Here is an 8,985-nt window from a genome sequence, read left to right on the forward strand (position 1 = left end):
CCTGGAACGGGACATGCACATTTCATTCTTAGAGACCACTTTTTAGTGTGCTCACGTAACAAGTAACCTCTTCACAAATTATGCCTCTTCGATTCATGATCAAGAGGGATTTCTATCCAATCAACCTTCGAGTCACCAAACGGAATTTACCGTCGTGACCCTGAACTCAAGATTTTTATCTGTCAAACAAACCCATTATTGCCAAGCTCCACATTCCATAATGTCGAAGCCATTTTCACTGATGCCCGTCGTTGTGTGCACCAAAAATAAAATTTATAATTCCTAACTACAACTATAGATAGCGGTAGCAGGGTCGAACCACAGAGAGGCAAATGTAATTGATAGTTGTCTAATTCCAGTCTTAAAGTAACGGATATGGGAGTTTGATTTGAATTGGTCTATAACTAATGGCAAATAAACGAGCTAATAAAAGAAATGGATTAAATCAAATAATAAAGAGAGGTACTAAGATGGTCGGTTCACTGTAGTTTCGGCGGCAGCGGCTAGGTAGGTTTAAAACAAATCACGTGAGACGGGAAAATAAGAGGTTCTCTCGGTCCACTCTTGACAAGTAGCATCTTTCGATCTCGCTACGGGTCCCTAATATCACTAGTACTGACTCTCGTCCTGAAAAGTGACTAAAAATATAAATTTACCTATCTTTCGATCTTAGCATAGTTTAGTCATTTTAATTGGTAGTCTAACAACTTTCCCTATCTTTCGATCTAATGGGTCGGTCGCATACTAAGCATTCAACTAGTCGCATGCATTCGATTCGTCAAATATGACAATTAAAACAATTAAAACGAAACACAGCTCACGTGGCCAGTCGATCGACCAGGGAATCCAGTCGATCGACCGACATACGATTTAGGTCGTACCAATTTTTATGCCGCCTAACCTACATATTCCCTACATCCTAGCACGATGAAATTAGCTACGCATACTGGGAGTGATAACAACAATAAAATTGACTAAAAAAACTACTGAATTCATGATTAAATTGATTAAACGAACGATTAACATGAAACAATAAATTGGCTTTGGGAGATCTATCTTAGCAATTCTATACTACGAATAAAATAAGCAATGAAACTGAACAGAAGAATACCGAAAAGGAATTGCAGAGAGAGATCCAGAACCGAAAGCAAAAAGAACTTTATTAATGGAAGAACAATAATCTCGAACCCTAATTATGAGAATAAAACTAAAACTAAATTAAAGCTTGATGAAAACTGAATGATTAAAGCTTAATGTCAGGTTACGTTATATAGGAATATAACGTAACATTATTCGCAAAACCTAAAAACACAATGGGCTTCCTATTCCTCGTTCTATATCTTCACGTCAGATTAGCGGTTTTTTCGATCGACCACTATGACCGGTCGATCGACTGAGGTATGCTGAACAGGAGTTCCTGTAAGTCGGGCTCTGGTCGATCGACCATAGGGTCCAGTCGATCGACTAGAGTAGCTGATAGTCCGCTTTTAATTCTCGTGGATTTGTCTTTCGGACCTCGAAATGCGCACCAAGTTCGTTTCTTGAGTAAGTACTTTACGTTAAATGCAATGCAAGGTACTCGGGGACGGATTCGGCTCGATTTCTACTCATTTCCGCATAAATCTGCAATATTACATAAAAATACGAAAGTAGACGAAATGGGACAAATAGTAGCATAAAACTACACAATTGAGCTCTGAAATACGTGTAAAATGAGGTGTAAAACATCATATAAATGACACGCATCAAACTTCCCCAAACCAAACCCTTGCTTGTCCCCAAGAAATAACTAGACTCGATCCTAAAAACCTAATGGAACGAGTTCAGTCTCAGAGCGAAATGCAAACCGTATAGCCTAAACCAATTTAATGCATTAACTAACAATCAATTAGTAACGTGAATCATGCAAACGAGTTATGGAGTCGTTAAAAACTGCTGAACCATCAACTATAGAGACTTATCATATTGGACTCTCGCGGGTCGCTCAAATCACTCAAATAAGCACAAGGTGAATAATGTATAAGATAGAAAGAATTAATTTTGTAATGACACTCACCTAACTACGACCTATGAAAACATGCCTGCAATCTAATATGAAAATAATCTCTACAACCGTACATATGCATTCCAACCAAACAAATGACCATGACACATGCCGAGGTATATATATATGGATATGTGAGGTAATGGGTAAGAAGAGGCTAAGATAACTATGGGAATGTGGAGGTATAGGTGATCAAGCTAGTACCTAACAAAGCCATATGACAACATCCAACTTCTTGCTCATAATCAACAACGAAACCGGTGCTAATAGCAAGCACAAAACTCACAATCTCCAAAAAATCAATCAACTCCCCATAAGATATAACTGCAACATGGGAGCAAAAATCGCCATTTAAAAAGACCTTTGAATTATGCGAATTGATTTTTTTCTTCTTTTTCGGGCTGCAGTCGATCGACCAAAATGGCCAGTCGATCGACCGTATTAAACAGTACAACACTCTTTTTTTTTTCTCTCTTTCTTTTTCGAATCATTTTTTTCTCTTTTCTTTTCAATTCTTTTTTTTCTCTCTTTCCTTTCCTTTTTCCATCTTCCCAACTTCATCTCAAAAAGAGCATAAGCCACCAAAAACGTAGTAACAATCCCAAGAACAATAACTACTAACTTGACAAGGGCAGGCTAAATGTAGGATGTAGTTAACGGGACAAAAAACTATTTTTGGCAGTGTGGAGCTTATGGGTAAAATGAATAAAGGAAAACCTCTACCACATGTGTCAACAAACCACAAACCGAATGCATACAGGTATTAAGCAAATCGAGTTCATATTTATGCACATTTATGTAACATGTCTCACAAGGAGTACTACTCACAATCCTAGATAAACTGGTCATGAATGTCACCAGTTATAGGCTCTAAATCTCAGAAAATGATGTAGCTTGCCAAATATCTAAGTCAAGTTTCAAGTTTCAGCGAATAAATTAACGAAGACTCGTAGACTATGCATAAACGATTCTACTAATAACATGTCAATTAGCAAGGCTTAGGCAAAACAGATGCAAATACAATATCATCCTTGAAATACTACCGTTCCGACTCGACCTATATGCTAAAATAAACGTGCATTTTTTGAATTTTTTGAAATTCTTTTCAATTTTTTTTTCAATTTTTTGGATTTTTCTGTATATATAAAGGAAAATAAACAACAATGCAAGACAAAATGTAAACGTGAATGCAAGCAAATGAAATGCAACGCAAAACCCTTCCCCAAACCAAATCGCACAATGTCCCCATTGTGCAAAATCATGTAATGAAATAAAAGAGAAATGGGAATTTGGGTTAAATTAATAAATAAAACATGAAGTAAAAACTCGGAAACTCACAAGACTTTAAGCGCAGTAAAAGGAAACCTCCCCAAACCAGCGTGAGCTAGGAGGTTTCAGTAGCTAGCAGTTCTACCAAAGGTACCTGAAAAGACAACAAATACCACGCGTAATCTCGAGAAAGCAAAATTGGGACGGTAAAATTATGTGCGGAAATGATAAAACAGAAGAAAACAGAAATTAAGCGGAGAATAAAGTGGAGAAAAGTCTCCCTGAACTCCGCAAATCGATCAAACACAGCAGGAGAATGATCGAAAACAGGTACAACAGCTCTGGGCGGTCGATCGACCACATCACCCAGTCGATCGACCAAGGTGAACAGCAACAGGAGCTTCTGAAATTCGCAGCCCAGTCGATCGACCATAGAGGTCAGTCGATCGACTGGAACACCTGCTGTAACTTTCTGATTTCTTCAATTAGCTCAATGAATTGAGGTAATATCGTCTATAAGCCTGCATACACACATAATAACGCGCCCAAAATTGCGCAAAACCCAAAGTAATAGTCTAAAGTGTTTAAGATCCTAAGCAAACTTAAAAGAGTGAAGTCTCGCGCACATGAAAAACGGTAAATAGTCTTAAAAAGAAATAAAATGTTTGTAAAGCATGTGATCAACTAGTAGTTGATCAAGAACGGCCACGGGATGGCCCACTTGATTGGCTTCTGGCTACAAGAAGTAGCCTCAACAGTGCTCATCTCCTCAGCTGCACTCTTCTCAACTCCAACATGTGCAGGACTCAACGGATCAACAGGTCGGACATCTTCCCACTCAATGACCTCCTCTAGCTCATCAAAGTCCAAGTCGGACTTCCTCACTTTGACTGGCTCATCTTCAAGCTCCTCATCAGTGCCATAGCTAAGACATCCTAAGCCGCCTCTTGAGACGATTGGCTCCTGCACAACTGGAGCAACATGCGGCTCTTCCTTCCCAAAACCAGCTCCTGCAATGTCTAAAACAGAGGAATCGTCTTCCACTTTGCTCCCAATCTGGGGCGGAGGGGTTACAACAGGAATAGGAATAGAGACAGGTATATCAGGAAGCACAAAATAGGATTTCTTTTCAGAAACCGTATTACAATTTACAGGCCACATGGGATCTTTCTTCTTAGCTGTCTGGGCAAAGACAATGGAGTGTTTTCCCACCTTAAAGGTCAAAGTCCCCGAACCAACATCGATAACTGCACCAACAGTGTGTAGAAATGGTCTACCCAATATAATAGGAATGTGGGCATCCTCAGGCATATCCAGTACGACGAAGTCAACAGGGAAGAAAAACTTTCCTATTTGCACAGGAATGTCCTCTAAGACTCCTATTGGCTGGACCGCAGATCGGTCGGCCATCTGTACTGTCATGTTGGTTACTGCAAACCTAGTCAATTTCAATTTTCTAGCTAGACTCAAAGGCATAACGCTAATGCTAGCTCCTAGGTCACACAAGGCCTTCTCAATAGTAAAGGTGACAATACTACATGGAACTGAAAAGCTACCTGGGTCTTCTAGTTTGTGAGGTGCAGTGTGGGTCAAATAAGAGCATGACTCCTCAGTTAGTGCGACAGTATGCACAGTTTTAAGTGACTTCTTTTTAGATAAAAGTTGTTTCATGAATTTCATGTAGGCAGGCACTTGATTGACTAACTCAAGAAAAGGAACTTGCACATTTAAGTTACGAATAACATTTTCAAACTTATTAAATGATACATGTTCCTTTGTCGGCACTAATCTCTCCGGATAAAGGTCTATAAGAAGCAACTTAGCCCTCTCCTCTAAATCTCTCATGCCGGCATCGGTGGACTTAGGCTGAAAGTCCACAACCTTCTCCTTGTTGTAGCTTGACCCTTCTTCAGACCGTCTCAAATGTGAACCATTAATCGACATAGGGTCATATTTCGGAACTGGAACGGACCCATCAGCATTCGGGTCTTGCCTCAATATTTTCGGGGCAGTAGTACCCCGAAACAAGTGGTCCCTCAAGTTATCAGGCATTGGAGGACGAAAAGACTCACCTTCATCGGCCCGTCGATCGATCGACGACGGGTTGGTCGGTCGATCGATCCCGACTTCTACAGACCGGAAAAATTGTCTCTTTGCACGGATCGGTCGTTCGATTGGTATGTCGATCGATCGACCGACATACCTGCTGATCGTCTTTTTCTTGTTATTATTCGTTACAGCTTTCTTCTTGCTCGGTTCCGCATCATCTTTTTCAGAGACATCCTCGACCATAGCAGGCCCATCAAGGGTAGATCCACTCCTCAAAGTAATGGCATTAAGGGTCTCCTTTTGATCCGTCTGAGTCGGTAAATATCCCGGAGCTCGAGTTGTATTCTTGCTAGCCAATTGGGCAATTTGGCTCTCCAACATCTTCATCCCGGCCTCTCTAGCTTGAGACTCCTTTAGCAACAAATTCTTCAACTCATTGAAATCAGAACTTTGGGATTGTTGCTGCTGCTGTGGGACATATAGAGGCTTTTGGAACTGTTGTTGCTTATAAGGGGGCACATAATTCTGCTGTTGCTGCTGCTGTGGAGGTTGAGTTGGATTTAGGACATTTTGGCTGCTCCACCTCAGATTCGGATGGACATTCGGCTCATAGTAAGTGTTTGTCTGCCTATAATGTTGAAAGGCAGCACAAGACTCAAAGGGACTAGGACAATTGTCTGAAACATGTCCCTCAGCTCCACATCTTTTACAGACGAAAGGACCGTCTGAAACAACATTTACATGGTAAATCCCTCCTTTTGAAGCTCCCCCCAACTCGTACTTATCAAATCTTGCTGTGAGAGCTTCTAATGCAGCTAAAGAAGGAGATTCAGCAGCTCTCCTTTGATTTCCCCGGGAATTTCCATACTCAGCTTTATGGGTGGCCAAGTCATCAATGATTTTCCACCCTTTAGTCTCTCCCATATTCTCCTGGATTCTGTGATGTGAACATTATTTGCGCACATTTAGTCCCCTAATTGAGCCTATTTTGCATACTATTATAACATTCTTTGGCCATTTTATCCGTCAAAACCTTCCTATTTGCTTTTCTATCGCATTTCATATGTTTTGTAGAAAAGGAGAGAATAAGGCGGAAATTCCCGTCTTTCGTGCATATTTGGAAGCTTATTGATGATATTAGATGGACTAGTATGAAGAGGAGGCAAGAATGATGGCCAAGTATGTAGGAATAAAGAGTATATAGAAAGGTCATAAGGTTTAAAGCAAGGAGGAAAAGCAAGGAAGCCATTCATGAAGAAAATTGCTCGGAACGCAAATCAAGGACTGCTCCTTTGGCTCTGAAAGTATGCTAGTTGGAACGGCGTCGAAAAAACAAGTGATCTAGGCTTTTGAATCACTCCAATAGGAGTCCGGATGAGAAAATGACGTCCGTTTTACAATCCGAGGTCAAACAAAGAAGCTGTTTGGGAATCCGCGCGTCCCGAGAAGAAGACGCCCGTCTTCCCCACAAGAAGCCCGTCTTCTGGCTGGGAAAAACAAGAAAATTCACTGGAGGAGAATCCGCCCGTCTTCTCCCAAATCCGCCCGGATTGCATCTTTAGAATCCGCCCGTCTTCTCCCAAATCCGCCCGGATTGCATCTTTAGAATCCGCCCGTCTTCTCCCAAATCCGCCCGGATTGCATCTTCAGAATCCGCCCGTCCCGACTCCAATACGCACGGATTCCTGCACAACACAATTTCGTCTTCTCCAAGCTACAAAGAAAGAAGCCCTTCCTCCGAAAAATACCGGCTCCTCCCTGCTCTAAACTCAAAAGTGTAATTACTAAATTAGCCTTAGTTAACCCTAAATGCATCCACCTAATTTCCACTATAAATACCCCATTTGTAATAATCAAAAGACACATCTTTTTAGCTAGAAAAATCCTCTCTTAGATTAGATTAGGAGTAGATTAGTATAGAATGATCTTTAATCTTTCCACAAATTACACATTAATCTCTCCTTAATTATTGTTCAAGTTTATCATTCAAGTTTATTATTGGGTAATTGAAGATCATTGGGTTATTATTGGGAGATTGACAACCTTCCATCAATCATCAAGTTTCTTCTATTATTCTTTGCTTTATTATTTGGATCACCTCAAGTTTGGTATAATTACTTTACTCTTTAATCTTTATTGTTCATTTCTTCATTCTATTATCATGTTTATACTTGTTGTGATGATTGACACCATTAATGACATGTTTCCCATGATGATGAGTGAGTAGTTTCTTAGCTAGGATTAGTAGGAAATTAGGGGAAACCAACATGGGATTGATCCATGCTTAATCTAATATGTTTTCATAGTCAAATTGCTTGCTTGTTGTGATGTCAACTTTATGCACATGTTATGTTTGATGAAATGCTAAGCCTATGAATCCTTGCATTTTTACCATCTCTTATCTACTCAACTTGACTCGTAAGATATAAACCAACTCGAGTCTTGTTAGACCATGCATAGAAGTTGATTAGGAGGAAAGTAAGTCGACTTGTAGGTGTTGTACAATCTAATCGATTCGGCTCCGGGACCCAACTCTTCCTAAGAACCGTAAGATATAACCCAACTCGGTTCCTCCACAACACTAATTGCTTGCAACCTTGTAAACATGTTTGTATGATCAACACCATGAATCCCCCATGACCCCATGATATCCTAGCACTTTTAATCATTTGTTTACATCCTTCCTTTATTGCTTGTTTTACTATATTGCTTGCATTAGTCTAGACACAACTACAACCCTAGCCAAATCGTGACACTAGCATAAATTGAGATAGATAGACTTAGAACCCAAAGCACACCGTCCCATGGATCGACCTCGACTTACCGCTAACTAGTTGTATGTTGAGTATTATAAATGTGTTTGATTGGATGAGTGACGACATCAGCCGGATCAATCTGCCACTAGCCGCCGCATCCAGGATAGCCCTCTGATCGTCATAGAGCCCATTGTAGAACTTGTTGCATAAACTCCATTTCTCAAACCCATGATGCGGAATGGTTCGCACCAGCTTCTTAAAACGGACCCATGCTTCGTGAAAGTTCTCATCAGGACCCTGTTTAAAGCTCGTGATCTGAGCTCTAATGGCATTAGTCTTTGAGGCAGAGAAATACTTCTTATAAAACGCTAAGGCCAGCGAATTCCAGCCAGTGATCCCATTAGCAGCTCGGTCCAGGTCTCTGTACCACTCCCTTGCAGCATCACGAAGAAAGAATATAAACATTGTCTCCTTCACCTGGTCCTGGGTCACACCGGTCGGCGGGGGTATAGAGCAGCAATAATCAATAATTATCTCCATATGCTTGGCTGCATCTTCATTTGCAGCTCCCCCGAATTGGTTTCTCTCAACCAAGTTGATATAAGAAGGCTTCGGTTCGAATTTTCTATCGGCTCCCGGTAATTCGAACCCCTTATATAGATTTGCAGCTGTCGGCTCAGAGTGACTTGCTATAGTTGCTTCTTCAGCCATGACTGGAAAATCTGGAGATGTGACGGTCTCGACTGAAGAAGTGGAAACAAGAGATGAAGGTGGATCTTCCTCAAACAGCTCGTTATCGTAGTAACTAGACAGAGTACTCAACTCTTCCTCTGTCGGCAATATCCTAGATGATCGTCTCAACTCGCG

General features: G+C 40.8%; 1 non-coding gene across 1 annotated transcript; it reads left to right on the forward strand.

Moving 5' to 3' along the window:
- Positions 1-8,341: 8,341 nt before the first annotated feature.
- On the forward strand, positions 8,342-8,448 carry LOC141616138 (small nucleolar RNA R71). Its single transcript, XR_012530507.1, has one exon. It is a non-coding gene; the product is annotated as a small nucleolar RNA R71 (small nucleolar RNA).
- The last annotated feature ends 537 nt before the right edge of the window (positions 8,449-8,985 follow it).

Source organism: Silene latifolia, chromosome 11 (assembly GCF_048544455.1).
Source record: "Silene latifolia isolate original U9 population chromosome 11, ASM4854445v1, whole genome shotgun sequence".
Classification (NCBI taxonomy): Eukaryota; Viridiplantae; Streptophyta; class Magnoliopsida; order Caryophyllales; family Caryophyllaceae; genus Silene; species Silene latifolia.